The sequence below is a fragment of the Bidens hawaiensis genome, unplaced genomic scaffold (genome assembly GCF_021521415.1).
Source record: "Bidens hawaiensis isolate Kalapana, Puna unplaced genomic scaffold, B.hawaiensis_p1.1 tig00020028_1, whole genome shotgun sequence".
In the NCBI taxonomy this organism is placed as follows: Eukaryota; Viridiplantae; Streptophyta; class Magnoliopsida; order Asterales; family Asteraceae; genus Bidens; species Bidens hawaiensis.
Genome location: NW_027493043.1, coordinates 397984 through 410723, shown reverse-complemented (window position 1 = coordinate 410723; position 12740 = coordinate 397984). Strand labels below are relative to the sequence as shown.

General features: G+C 35.6%; 1 pseudogene; it reads left to right on the top strand.

Annotated features, from left to right (window-relative positions):
* The first annotated feature begins 203 nt into the window (after positions 1 to 203).
* LOC143559731 (secreted RxLR effector protein 161 pseudogene) lies at positions 204 to 785 on the top strand (annotated as a pseudogene).
* Positions 786 to 12740: the final 11955 nt, after the last annotated feature.

Below are 12740 nucleotides of genomic sequence, written 5' to 3'. Positions count from 1 at the left end.
TGGTGACTTAACCGATGTGATAAATCAATTGAAAGAAAACTTGTCCACGCGAGTTTTCATGAAGGACCTGGGAAGATTGACACATTTTTTTAGGGATCGAATTGAAGTATGAGCATGATGGGTTATTGCTACATCAAAGAATGTATGTCGTGGATTTGTTAGTCAAATTTTGCATGAAAAGTTGCAAACCAACAACAACTCCTATGGAACCCAGTTTAGTTTTACGGGCGGATGAAGGTAAAGAATTGGAAGATGTCACGATGTACCGACGGATAGTAGGGAGTCTTATTTATCTTACCCTCACAAGACCGGATATTGCGTATGCCGTAGGCGTGTTGAGCAGGTTTGCACAAGCTCCAAGAAAACCACATCTCGATGCGGTAAGGATGGTGTTATGGTACATAAAATCAACTCCTAGCTATGGACTTAAGTTCAAGACGGAGGCAAAGATAGAGCTACTTGGTTATTGTGAGGCCGACTACGCTCGTGACATAACCACCCTGCGTTATACAACCGGTTATGTTTTTGTGATTGGGTCGAGTGCGGTTGCTTGGTGTAGCAAAAGGCAACCTACGGTATCGCTTTCGACAACTGAAGCCGAGTACCGTGCCGCGACAATGGCCGCGCAAGAATGTGTTTGGCTGTTACAATTGTTTAAAGAGTTGAATCAACAAGAGAGTGGTAAGGTGACCAAGTTTGGAGATAATATATCTTCAATATTATTAGCTGAGAACCTGGTGTTCCATGCCCGTACACATAGAAGTACATTACCATTTCATACGTGAGAAAGTCTTAAGAGGTGAAATTGATTTCAAGTATATCAATACTTTGAAACAAGTTGCAGACATCTTTATAAAGAGTTTACCAAGATCCAAGATGGTGAAGTTTTGTGAAGCATTGGGTATGAAGGAAGCAAGTGTTGAGAGGGAGTATTGAAGTTATTGGGCCGTTGGAGTAATTGGGCTAAACAATTATTGTTGAGTTAATGGGATAATAATACAAAAGTCGGTGGAGAGCAGTAGCATTCGGATATGTTTATCTTTATTATATTTGTTTTCTTTTTCTTCAAGGTTAAGTTTATTTTCTTGTTAGTCAAGTAGTTGTCCTATATAAGAAGGTCTCGTTTTATTGTTTTCATTGTAATTGTGAGTCAGTTATTAATATATAAAAGAGTCGATGGTTGTCTCCCCAAATAGATTGCTCGGTTCACTTGTGTTTAATTTAACAAAAGCTAGTTACAAGCTTTTACATTTGAATTTACAAGTTTGGTACTTGAACTTCTATCAAATTTTGTTAATTTATGTAATAGTTACATATTTAACCCTTATTCTAAACTAACTACCCCACGACTTTTTTAGGGGCCGTAACTTTTTCACACGTTAATAATTTTTTAAATAAATTACATCATAAAAACGAACATTTTATTCTGTTTAATTTGAGTATGATATTGTTATACTTCTTTAACTTTAAAAAATTTAACATACTATGTGATTATCGGTTAGGATCGGTAACAAGTCGAGTCAAGTGAGCTCGAGTCAAGTGTAATACCAAATTAGGGTCAGAACGATTCGATACAAAAAGGGTTAAGTTAGTTCGGTTCGTGTTGGTACGCTTTTGAGTCGAAAGGGGTCAGGTCAGAACATGTTTCAGATTAGAACAGTGCTTGTTTAGAAATGGATTTAAATCAAAATAAGTTGGTTTAAAAAACTATCTAATTGAAATTATTGTATATTTCAGCTTTGTTTCTTGATTTTCGACATCAGTTACACGCTTACCGTCTTTCCATGAATTACACATCTACATTCGGGTTATGTATGCACTGTCATCAGTTGAATCATTTACCGATACTGATTATGCGGTAGATGTTAGGTTGTGCTCCCATTCAGCCGCACCACGCAGGCACCCAGCTAGGTTTATTAAAAGCTTTTGCTGCTCTGCCAAACACATAAAAGTATTTGAAAAGCTACAGCTAACAACCATCAGCTTCCAACTTCCAGCTAACAACTACCGGCTAGTTTTGGCAAACATACCCTTAAGTTTTTTCTCCTAACCTAAAAGTTTCAAGCTCTTTGAACCAAACAAGACTTTTAATTATTGAGTATGAGTTTTTTCTTAAAAGCTTGAAGCTAGAAGCTCCAAAAAACTTTTTCTTGTGCGTTAAGTGACCTTTGTACAATAACTTACCCTATATATATATATATATATATATATATATATATATATATATATATATATATATATATATATATATATATATATATATATATATATATATATATATATATATATATATCATTGTTGCTATAATTATCATATCATTAAAAGTGGGTATAAAAGTTCGTGTTTACGGGTCAAACCTAATACGAACCCAAATAAGCTAAACATGACCTGGGTTTTCATGGGGTTAATGTGAATACAACTTGAGCATTTTCTTTTTTTTTTTTTTTTTTTTTTTTTTTTTTTGCATATTAATGCTAAAAATTACAAGTTTATGATAAAAGTAAAATGTGTATAAATAAATTACGTTTAACAAAGAAAATGGATGCTCATTTTTGTTTGATAGGCTAAACGTACCCCATCCCCTGAACTTTCATCTCCTTTAAGAATTTTATTTGACATATTACTCCCTAGTAACATTTTATTGCATTTGATGGTCTTTCTTTAAATATTTAATTAAAAACTATATTTTTTTCCATAAACTTTTATTTCCTTTAAAAAATTTATTTGACTTATTACTCCTCTATAACATTTTCTTTTTACATTTTATGGTATCACTTCAAAATATAAAATTTAAAACAATGATGTCTTTTGTATTTTTTTTGTCTCTTTGTGTTTATTGTCTTTGATTATAATAATAATATTTGTTATTATCAGTGTCGATACATTATTATATTTATTATAAAAAATACATATATATATATATAGGGATGAACAAATTCGGTACCCGTACCGAAATCGGTACCGATTTGGTACCATCGGTACTGAATCGGTACCAAAGTTTTGAGTTTCGGGATCGGTACGCTATTGGTAATTCTCGAATTTTTACCTTCAATATCGGTACTAAGAATTTATGATTTTCGGGATCGGTATTTTCGGTACCAGTACGGTACCGATCTCATCCATATATATATATACACGTATATATGCATATATATATATATATATATATTGATACTATTAAAATTAAAAAAAAGATATTATAAATATTTACAATATTAATACTAATAAAAATAAATTAATACTAATAGAGTATTTGTTTTTAAGTTGATATGTGTAGTGAAGATTAATAAGTGAAAAATATGTTATAGAAAAATGTTATAGGGGCTAATATGTACATAAATAATGTTTAGACCTAATAGTAATTGGTTTATTAAATTCAAGGGGGTGTACATTTAGTAAAAATGATATAGAGGGGGTATGTTTAGCAACACACGTTTTGTTTTATCTTTTAAATATACAACCATATAAAGTTATGGTTAAAACCATGGTTAGATCAACCCAAAAAAGGTCCTCTATAGTTAAACGTGTTCGCAAATTAGACCTTGAAATACTCCAAATATGCTAAATTAAACTTAAACTCACAATTTTTTTATTATACTCATATCATGTCTTATAACCCGTATCTTAATTACTACTTGTCACATCCCAACTTAGGGCCTAGGCGTGTGACTACAAGTTGGTACCTGTTTTGTAAATATATCAGAGTTTATGAGTTAGTTTTAGCGGAAGACTTTAGGTTTGAATATAATATTAATTTACATTGAAAATTTACTTGGGAATTAAACACCCAAGTATTTGGTTACAAAATATATGTTTCATAGTACATGGATTTAGTTTATCAAAAACGGAGCCATCTCGTAATGCGCTTCTATCTTCATATAGACTCCAATCCTTGCTACTTTATATAATACTGAATTACCCGCAATGGGTTGGAAAAATACGTCAGCTATATGCTGGTGAACACGTATGACTCTATAAAACATTTGAATAACATTTACAATACAAATATTGTTTTCTCGACAAGCTCAGCGAAAGTATTTCTACTTTCGGTATATGTACCACTACCCTACACACACAATTGTGTTCTCCGAGTCACGTAACTCTTAATGGAGAACTAATTATGATCATTATCCAGCGACCACGTAGCCTTTGATTGTTTAGGCTAAACAGTTATTTTTGGATCCAGACACATGTTTAATCGGTCCGAGTTGATTTTATTTTCTACTTTGTATTATAACGTTTTAGAGATCACATAATTTCATGTAAACGTTTGACTAATTCTTTAGATAAACACCCATCCATCTTATAGATTATAAATATGTTTTGACTGATTGTAAAGGTTAACATATTCACCTGTACCATCGGTGTGCGTTTGAAACCTTGACTGTGAATGAGAATGATATTTAACCTATACATAAATAAGTGTGTGTAAATATTTGAAGGGCGTTTCTTGATTTAGCTATAACTCTTAAGCTTAACCTTGAAATCGTTTATCTTTGTTTTGTGAATGAAACACTTTATTTTTATGTGATGTTTGATATAACATGCTTTGGCTTAATAGGTTATAACATGTGGGTAAGTTTTTCCATGTAAGTAAACGGGTCCCACGGTTGATTGGGATTTGTACGAATTACTTTTCCTTATGCAAGAAACTTACTGCTAATGATAACCCCCTTACAGTTTACTACATGCCCGTAAAAATATATCTTTTGTTAACATTACTTCATCAGAAAGTAACGTTTATGAAAACTCGTTTATGAATGGTTATAGAATGTTTAAAATACTTTCAAGGTTAAAGTCCATAGCCTCGACTGATGACTAAGCGATAATTTGAATAACTTAAACATAACTCCTACCTTAGTATGGATACTCGGAATGATAATACTAAGAAAAACTTGATGGTAGGATCTTGCTCTACTCGCTTATGTGATTGTTACTCGATTATAACTTCTAAACTGCATGAACTTCGAGAAAATGGTACGTCGGTTCGTCAATTGGGCACGCCTTTCTAAGTTAAGTATGTGAATGTGGAGGTGTTGTGGGATGAGAATGGGTCTATACCCGTCACCCCCTTTTATAGGCGAAAGCCATGACCCATTGTGATACGTGATGGGTTTCTCTTTACACAGTCGCGTATCGCGACGATGCAATGTGACGCCGCCTTACCAGATGGTGACACGTGGCCTGTCATATCGTGCCACGTGTTGACACGTGGTTGGACACGTGTCCTAGTTACTTAACCTAGTCATTGCGCTACGCAATGGTCCTTTGGATTGAGCCATCGCGTATCGCTACGCCTTCCAAGGCTTGGTTTTTATGCAAGTCCATAGTGCTACGCGATGGGCATAAGACTTGTCCCATCGCATATCACGATGGATGAAATTTCCAGGATTTTCATGTTTGGTTCCTATACTTTATAAGTTAGTTATTTTTGGCAAATTTCAAGTATGGTAAATTATGCGGTGTTACATCCTCACCACATTTTGAATAATCTCGTCCTCGAGATTTATTGGAATAGATGGGGAATTTTCTTCTTCATTTCTGACTCGAGCTCCCGCGTATACCCGGGTCCTCGTCTTAAATCCCATTTTACTTTCACGAGTTTGAGTCGTTTGTGCTTGAGGAATTTGATCATGCTATCTTCTAATTGAATCGGTTGTTCTACAAACTTAAGCTTCTCGTTGATCTTAATGTCTTTTAACGGCATAGCAAGAGTTTCCTCGTATGAACATTTTCTTTGGTTAGATACATGAAACACCTCATGAATGCCCTAATTTCATCGGTTAACTCCAGTCGGTAAGCAATTGGTCCAATCCTTTCAAGTATCTTGAATGGTCCAACGAATCGTGGACTCAGTTTCCCTTTCTTCCCAAATCGTACTACACCTTTCCAGGGCGATACTTTCAATAATACTCTATCGCCTTCTTTGAACTTCAACGGCTTGCGGCGAATATCTGCATGGATTTTCTGTCTATCTCTTCCTGCCTTTAATCGTTTACGGATTTGTACAACTTGGTCAGTGGTTCTTTGAACAATTTCGAGTCCTGATAGCTAATTATCACCTGTTTCAGACCAACATACAGGTGTCCTACACTTTCATCCATATAAATCTTCAAATGGTGCCATTTGGATACTCGTATGATAACTATTGTGGTACGAGAATTCCATTAGAGCAAGATGGGTGTCCCAACTTCCTCCTAAGTCCATAACACAGGCACAAAGCATGTCTTCTAGTGTTTGAATTGTATGTTAACTTTGGCCATCGGTTTGGGGATGATATGCAGTACTTAAGTTTAGTCGAGTCCCCATGGCCTTTTGAAATCTTGACCAAAAATTTGAAGTGAAACGGCTATCTCTATCAGAAATGATGAATAGTGGCACACGATGTAAGGATACTATGTTTTCGACATATAAGTCTATCTACAATAACCCAAATCGCATCATTTTGGCGAGAAGTTTTAGGTAACTTCATGATGAAATCCATGGTTATCATATCCCATTTCCATATTGGTATTTCAGGTTGTTATAATAATCCTAACAGCTTTTGATGTTCGGATTTTACTTTAAAACACGTTAGGCATTTGGCAACGTAGAGAGCAATATCCCTCTTCATACCAATCCACCAATAATCATCTTTTAAATTGTGATACATCTTGTCACTTCTGGGATGCATCATATACTTGGACTTATGAGCTTCTTCAAGAATCTTGTCTCTTAAATTTCCGACCATCGGTACCCAAATCCTGGTACCAAGTTTCGGATTTCGTCACTTCCTTTAACCAGTTGATCGTTAGTACCGTTCTCTTTTCGGCTTTAATGTTTCATTCGTCCAGTGCTAACTTCTGAGCTTCTTTTACTAGCTAAATCAACTTTGAGTTCTAATCAAATTTAATTGTCTTTCTTGTGAGTGAAGTTAATGGGACCGCGATTCTGGAGAAGTGTTGTATGAATCTTCGGTAATATCCAGCTAAACCTAGGAAGCTTGTGACTTGAGTTGGTATTTTGGGCTTCTCCCATTTGGTAATGGCTTCAATTTTTGCTGGATCTACTTCAATACCCTTTTCGTTTATAACAAGACCAAGAAATTGAACTTCGGATAACCAAAATTCACATTTAGAGAATTTGGCCTACAATCTCTCGTTTCTTAGGGTTTCAAGTATGATTCTGAGGTGACTTGATGATTGTATTTGGGTTTTGAGTAAACAAGAATGTCATTAATGAATACGATAACAAATTTGTCAAGATATGGCTTGAAAATTCGTTTCATCATGTCCATGAAAGCTGCCGGAGCATTAGTGAGTCCGAAAGGCATCATGGTGAACTCATAATGTCCGTATCAGGTTCTGAATGTTATTATTGGTATATCTTCCTCTTGTACTTTCAATTGATGGTAACCCGATCTAAGATTAATTTTAGAAAAACAACTTGCTCCTTGGATTTGATCAAACAAATCGTCGATTCTTGGTAGTGGATACTTGTTCTTGATTGTAACCTTATTTAACTCTCTATAATCTATACACATTCTCATCCATCTGTCTTTCTTCTTTACAAACAAAATTGGAGCTCCCCATGGTGACGAACTCGGTCGTATGAATCGTTTTTCCAAAGCTCATCTATCTGTTTCTTTAGTTCTTTCATTTCCGTGGGTGCTAGTATATAAGGAGATTTAGCTATTGGTGAAGTTCCAGGTAAATGATCGATTCTAAACTCTACTTCTCTATCTGGCGGGGTTCCTGGTAATTCGTCAAGAAACACATCTTGAAATTCGGATACAATTGGTACTTCTTCCATCTTCTTTGGTTCGGGTTCTTTAGTTACATAGGCCATGAATGCGAGGCATCCATTACCTAAGCAACTACTTTCTTTTATTTTAGAAATTATTCCTACTTTTCCTGCTTCTTTATCTCCGATGATACGAATGGTTTTATTGTTAGACGTTCGGATGTCAATGGCTTTATCATAACATAAGATACGGGCTTGATTAGACGATAACTAGTCCATACCTAAAACTACATCAAAACCTGCTAACGTCATAGGTAACAGTCGTACAAGTATGATATGATCGGTTAACGAAATTGTGGTGTTATTTAAAGCTTCGGTTATTCTACTCACATTTCTATCAGCAGTTTCGACTTCATAATGCTTATCTAGTTTAACTAAGGGTTCATTTAATAGACTACATAATTTATAATCTTTAAAACTTTGGTTCACACCCGAGTCAAATAAAACCCTAGCATAAACATTATTTATAGGAAACGTACCGGTGATCACGTCCGGTATGTCAGCTACCTTCTGGGTATCCAAAATGAAGACCCTTGTGTTTCCTCTCTTGGCATCGGTCTTGGCACCACTACCACTTGCACCCGCCACTATTGTCGTCGGCTTCCTCTTTGGACACTCGTTACTAAAATGCCCTTTTTCACCACAATCGAAACATACCACTGCCTTCCTCTTTTAGTCGGCTTCAACATGACCCTGTCTCTTGCAAAAAATACATATAACTGTGTTGGTTGGTCGAAAAAATCTACCGAAATGTCTACTACCACAAGATTTGCAAACATGGCGACTATACACAAACGCCCCTTCTCATTTCTTCTCAACTTTTCTCACTTTTCCTCCAACCGTCGATTTTCCATCATCCTTCTTTCTTTCATCCTGGTTCCTAATCATCCCATCCATCAAATATCCAGCCAACTCCATGGCCGATTCCGTCGTGGACGACATATGTGAACGTACCAAGTCACGAATTTCGATTGGTAATTCATAAATGTATCGTGTTATTTTGTTAATTTCAGGAGTGACCAAGTGAGGGACAATTCTGCAATACTCAAGAAACTTGGTATTATATTCCTTGAGTTTTGTTCCCACAACCTTATGATTCCACAATTTGGTTTGAATTTGATCCATTTCGGTTATTGGGTAAAACTTCTTTAATATCATTGCTTTAAACGTTGCCCAGTCCAAATTATATAAATTCTCTCTACCCTTGACTCCAATAAGGGTATTCCACTATTCCAGGGCCTCCCCCATGAACATTTGGGAGGTATATTGAACTTCTCCCTTTCCATGCACTTGCTTATCAGTACTATCGACTTTATTTCCTCCAATCATCGGTGGGTAACAATCACTCCCTTAGCATTTTGAAACTCCTTGGGATTATAAACTTTAAATATTTTAAAATCACACCTTCTTGTATTTTAAGTTTCTTGGTCTTATCACGGAGGTCGTTCTCGGCGGTTGAGCTTTCATCACTTGCTTCTTTCTTATTCTCTCTTTCTTTTTCCTTTTTCTTACTTTCTTTCTTTTCCGTTTCTATTTTAGATTCTCTCTTTGAATGTACGGTTTCACTTTTGCTTAGACTCACCCTTTCATTAGAATGAGAGGCGGTTTGACCAGGATTGTTTTTCATTAGCTCATAGAGTGGGTTAATTGCTTCTTTTATCAGATCACGAATACCGAGCACATATTTCTTCGGTATGGCTTGAATGTTCTCTTCAACAATCTTTTCTTTGTTGTTGTTTATTTTCATATCGAGATTATTGTTAACTTTAGCTTGTCCAGACATGCTATTACATGAAATAAGACAAGATTTAGGAAAAAGCTATTACATGAAATAAGACAAGATTTAGGAAAAATACATACTTTCTTTATAATACTTTATTTATTTTACAAGAAAGAGTACATAATAGTTACAACGATACATAACAACGATTCCTAATCCTTAATCCACCTTTTAACAAGATTTTCCATCTTGTCACATTTCTTAACTATTTTCTTTCCTATTCTTTTTTTGTCCACTTTCTCGTTCCGCAACTTGTCCATTACTGAATTAGGCGGGTTAGGATATCCAGTTGGTGCGGATGCAGCTGGGAAGATATAAGCGTTTTCCCTTGGATAGAGATGCGGGTTTGAAACGTATGCATGCATTTCCTCATCAGGAATATTGGTAGTATAGAATTCCTCGATAAGGTTTGCCTCCTCGCGGATCTCACTAGCTTGCTGGGAAATTGATGGTCTTGGTCCAACATATAAAGGAAAATAAGGATACTCGTTTTCCTCATCTTCTTCCTCGGGATCCTCTTCTTCTGATTCATAAGGATTTTTGACTGGTGATTGAGCTAATCTCTTTTTATAGGGTAAGATAACCCTCATCATTGGTTTACGACTTGGTTTGGCAACAGTTTGTAGAACTTGGTTTGGGTAATCCGGTGGTGGTGATCCAAAGTGCCATTTACTTTGGTCAGAATGATAGTCCATCCAACTTGACGAATTAGTATCCTTCTTGATCTTACTCTGTACTTCTTGCTTCTCGGAAGGATGGTAAGTTGGAATTTCAGACGGGTAGTATTGGGGAATATTGTCGGCAGTATTGTCAGAGATTTCGATTAGGCATTGCTGACTTCCTGGGAGATACACAGGTTGGCTCCCATATGGTAACGTCGGAATGATCGATTTATTTTGATTGAAAAAGCTAGTATAATAACTATTGCTACTCTCCATATCGGATAGTTCGTAAATGAATGTTGGTTTTGATCAAATGGCTACTTGGCGTCTAAGACCAAGATAGTTGACATAAGACATCTTCACTTAGTTAAATTTAGGGATAAGAAGTTTACCAGGCCTATCTTATCCCTACGAATATTAATAACTTAAAGGTTAAAGCTTAGGTACTATTGTTAATACCTATTTCGCTGAAACCGATGGCTCTGATACCAACCTGTCACACCCCGACTTAGGGCCTAGGTGTGTGACCACAAGTTGGTACCTGTTTTGTAAATGTATCAGAGTTTATGGGTTAATTTTAGCGGAAGAATTTAGGTTTGAATATAATATTTGTAAAATTTCCAAATTTTCCAAAACATATGATGGAAAATATAAAATAAGAAAATGAAAATACCCCACTTTGAATAAGTGAAAATATGGGTTCATCCCACATTGAAAGATGGAAAAATATGGAATTTCCCACATAAGTATAAACTTGTAAGGGAATTTGATCCCACATGGAAACTTGAAAGAAAATGGAAGCTCTTTATAAGGAAATGAGTTACCATAATAATATTCTTATATGATAGGACACTCTCAAGTGGTCCTAGCGGAGGGTGCGTAAGCACCCGACGCGCACGGGCACGGGCTCGGGCGAAGTGCGATAGGCGCAATGTGGTGCTTTGATGGTGCACTTTGCACTTCGCCTCGTCGTGTTACGCGAGGAGGTGTAGCTTATCCAGAAGCTTACGTGTCCATCGCGATACGCGATGGACTCCCAAAGTGACCCGTCGCGATACGCAACGTGGAAGTTACACAGACTTTCCACGTCACCTGACATGCGTCAGAAATTGGAATGACTCATCAACCCATCGCGATACGCGATGTCCTTTTATTGAACCCATCGCGATACGCGATAGGTCAGAAAATCAGCTATAAAGGGTGCAAAATCAGCCTTCATTCCCTGCTCATAATTTTCTTTCTCTCTCAAATTTTCTTAAGGATGTTGGTATAATACCCGAGTGGTTGTAACGATGTCCTATCCGATCGAAAGAAGCTTTTTATACACGAATCCAAAAGCTCTACCTGAATAAAGTAAGACATTGTGCCATCATGTAAAGTTTCTAATCTCGTGATCATCGTTATGATTATGGGTTTATATTAACTTAGTTATACTACATGGTATTTAACCTAGGTGCTTAATACCAGGAAGCTCATAAACCGAAAACTTGCAAGGTGAGACATTTGAGTTTTTGTATCACTCACATTTGCGTGAGACAACTGTTTTTCCGACACTGTCATGATAATTTCAACCCTATAAAACTCATGGCAGATGGTTTAAATGTTTTCAAATATATTTTTAAAGTATGAAGCCTAAAAAAAAGTCTTGGATTTAGAAAGGTTGTCTTGAAGATCTCTAAATAAAACAATTGTTGCAAAAAGTAAACAATTAAAGTTCAAGGTTTAAAAATGTAACTATTTAAGAATTTATAATAATACCCCTTTAAAAATGTAAGTTTGCTCGAAACCGGGTTAAAGTATCTAACCTTAATATTTACTCAACCTATGTTAAGTAATAAGGTGGGAAAGATGTAAGAATACAAGTTCCTTCGGGATAAAGATGCTAAAACGGGTCTTTAAAGAGTGTTCGGGTCTTGACAAATGGTCAAACCCAAAGTCAACTTTCCAAAATATTAATTGTTATGAGATAACTCATTAAAATATAATAATACTTAACCAAGCATGTAGATCTATTGTTTTAGAACTAACAACGTACGTTAAGCGAGTGTTCGGATTTGTCGGTCCAAACTTTGTTATGAGATCAAGTTGGATCCAACATTTCCAAGTACTTAAGAAAATAATTAAAATCAGTTTGTAAGCTATTTTTAAAGAAATATACAAGTCTTAATAGCTAAAAACACACTTGTGTGTCTTAAGCGAGTAAAAATCGGATCGGTTCGGTTTCCATCTCACAACAAGTTCATAGATGGATTCCACATACACATATATCATAGTTCTTGTATAATAATGTACAAATGCAAATATTTAAGTTCTACAACTAAAAAGTCAATAACAAGTCTTTTTAACAAAAGTTCGATTTGGTTCGGTTTCCATCTCACAATGAGTTCATAGATGGTCTCCACATATCCAAGACTTGTAAATGTGACTAACAAACTAAAATGAGCAGAATTAAGCATAAATAATATGTGCAAACAAGTTATGTGAGTGTATATATATCAAGAACAAGAAGTCCTCTA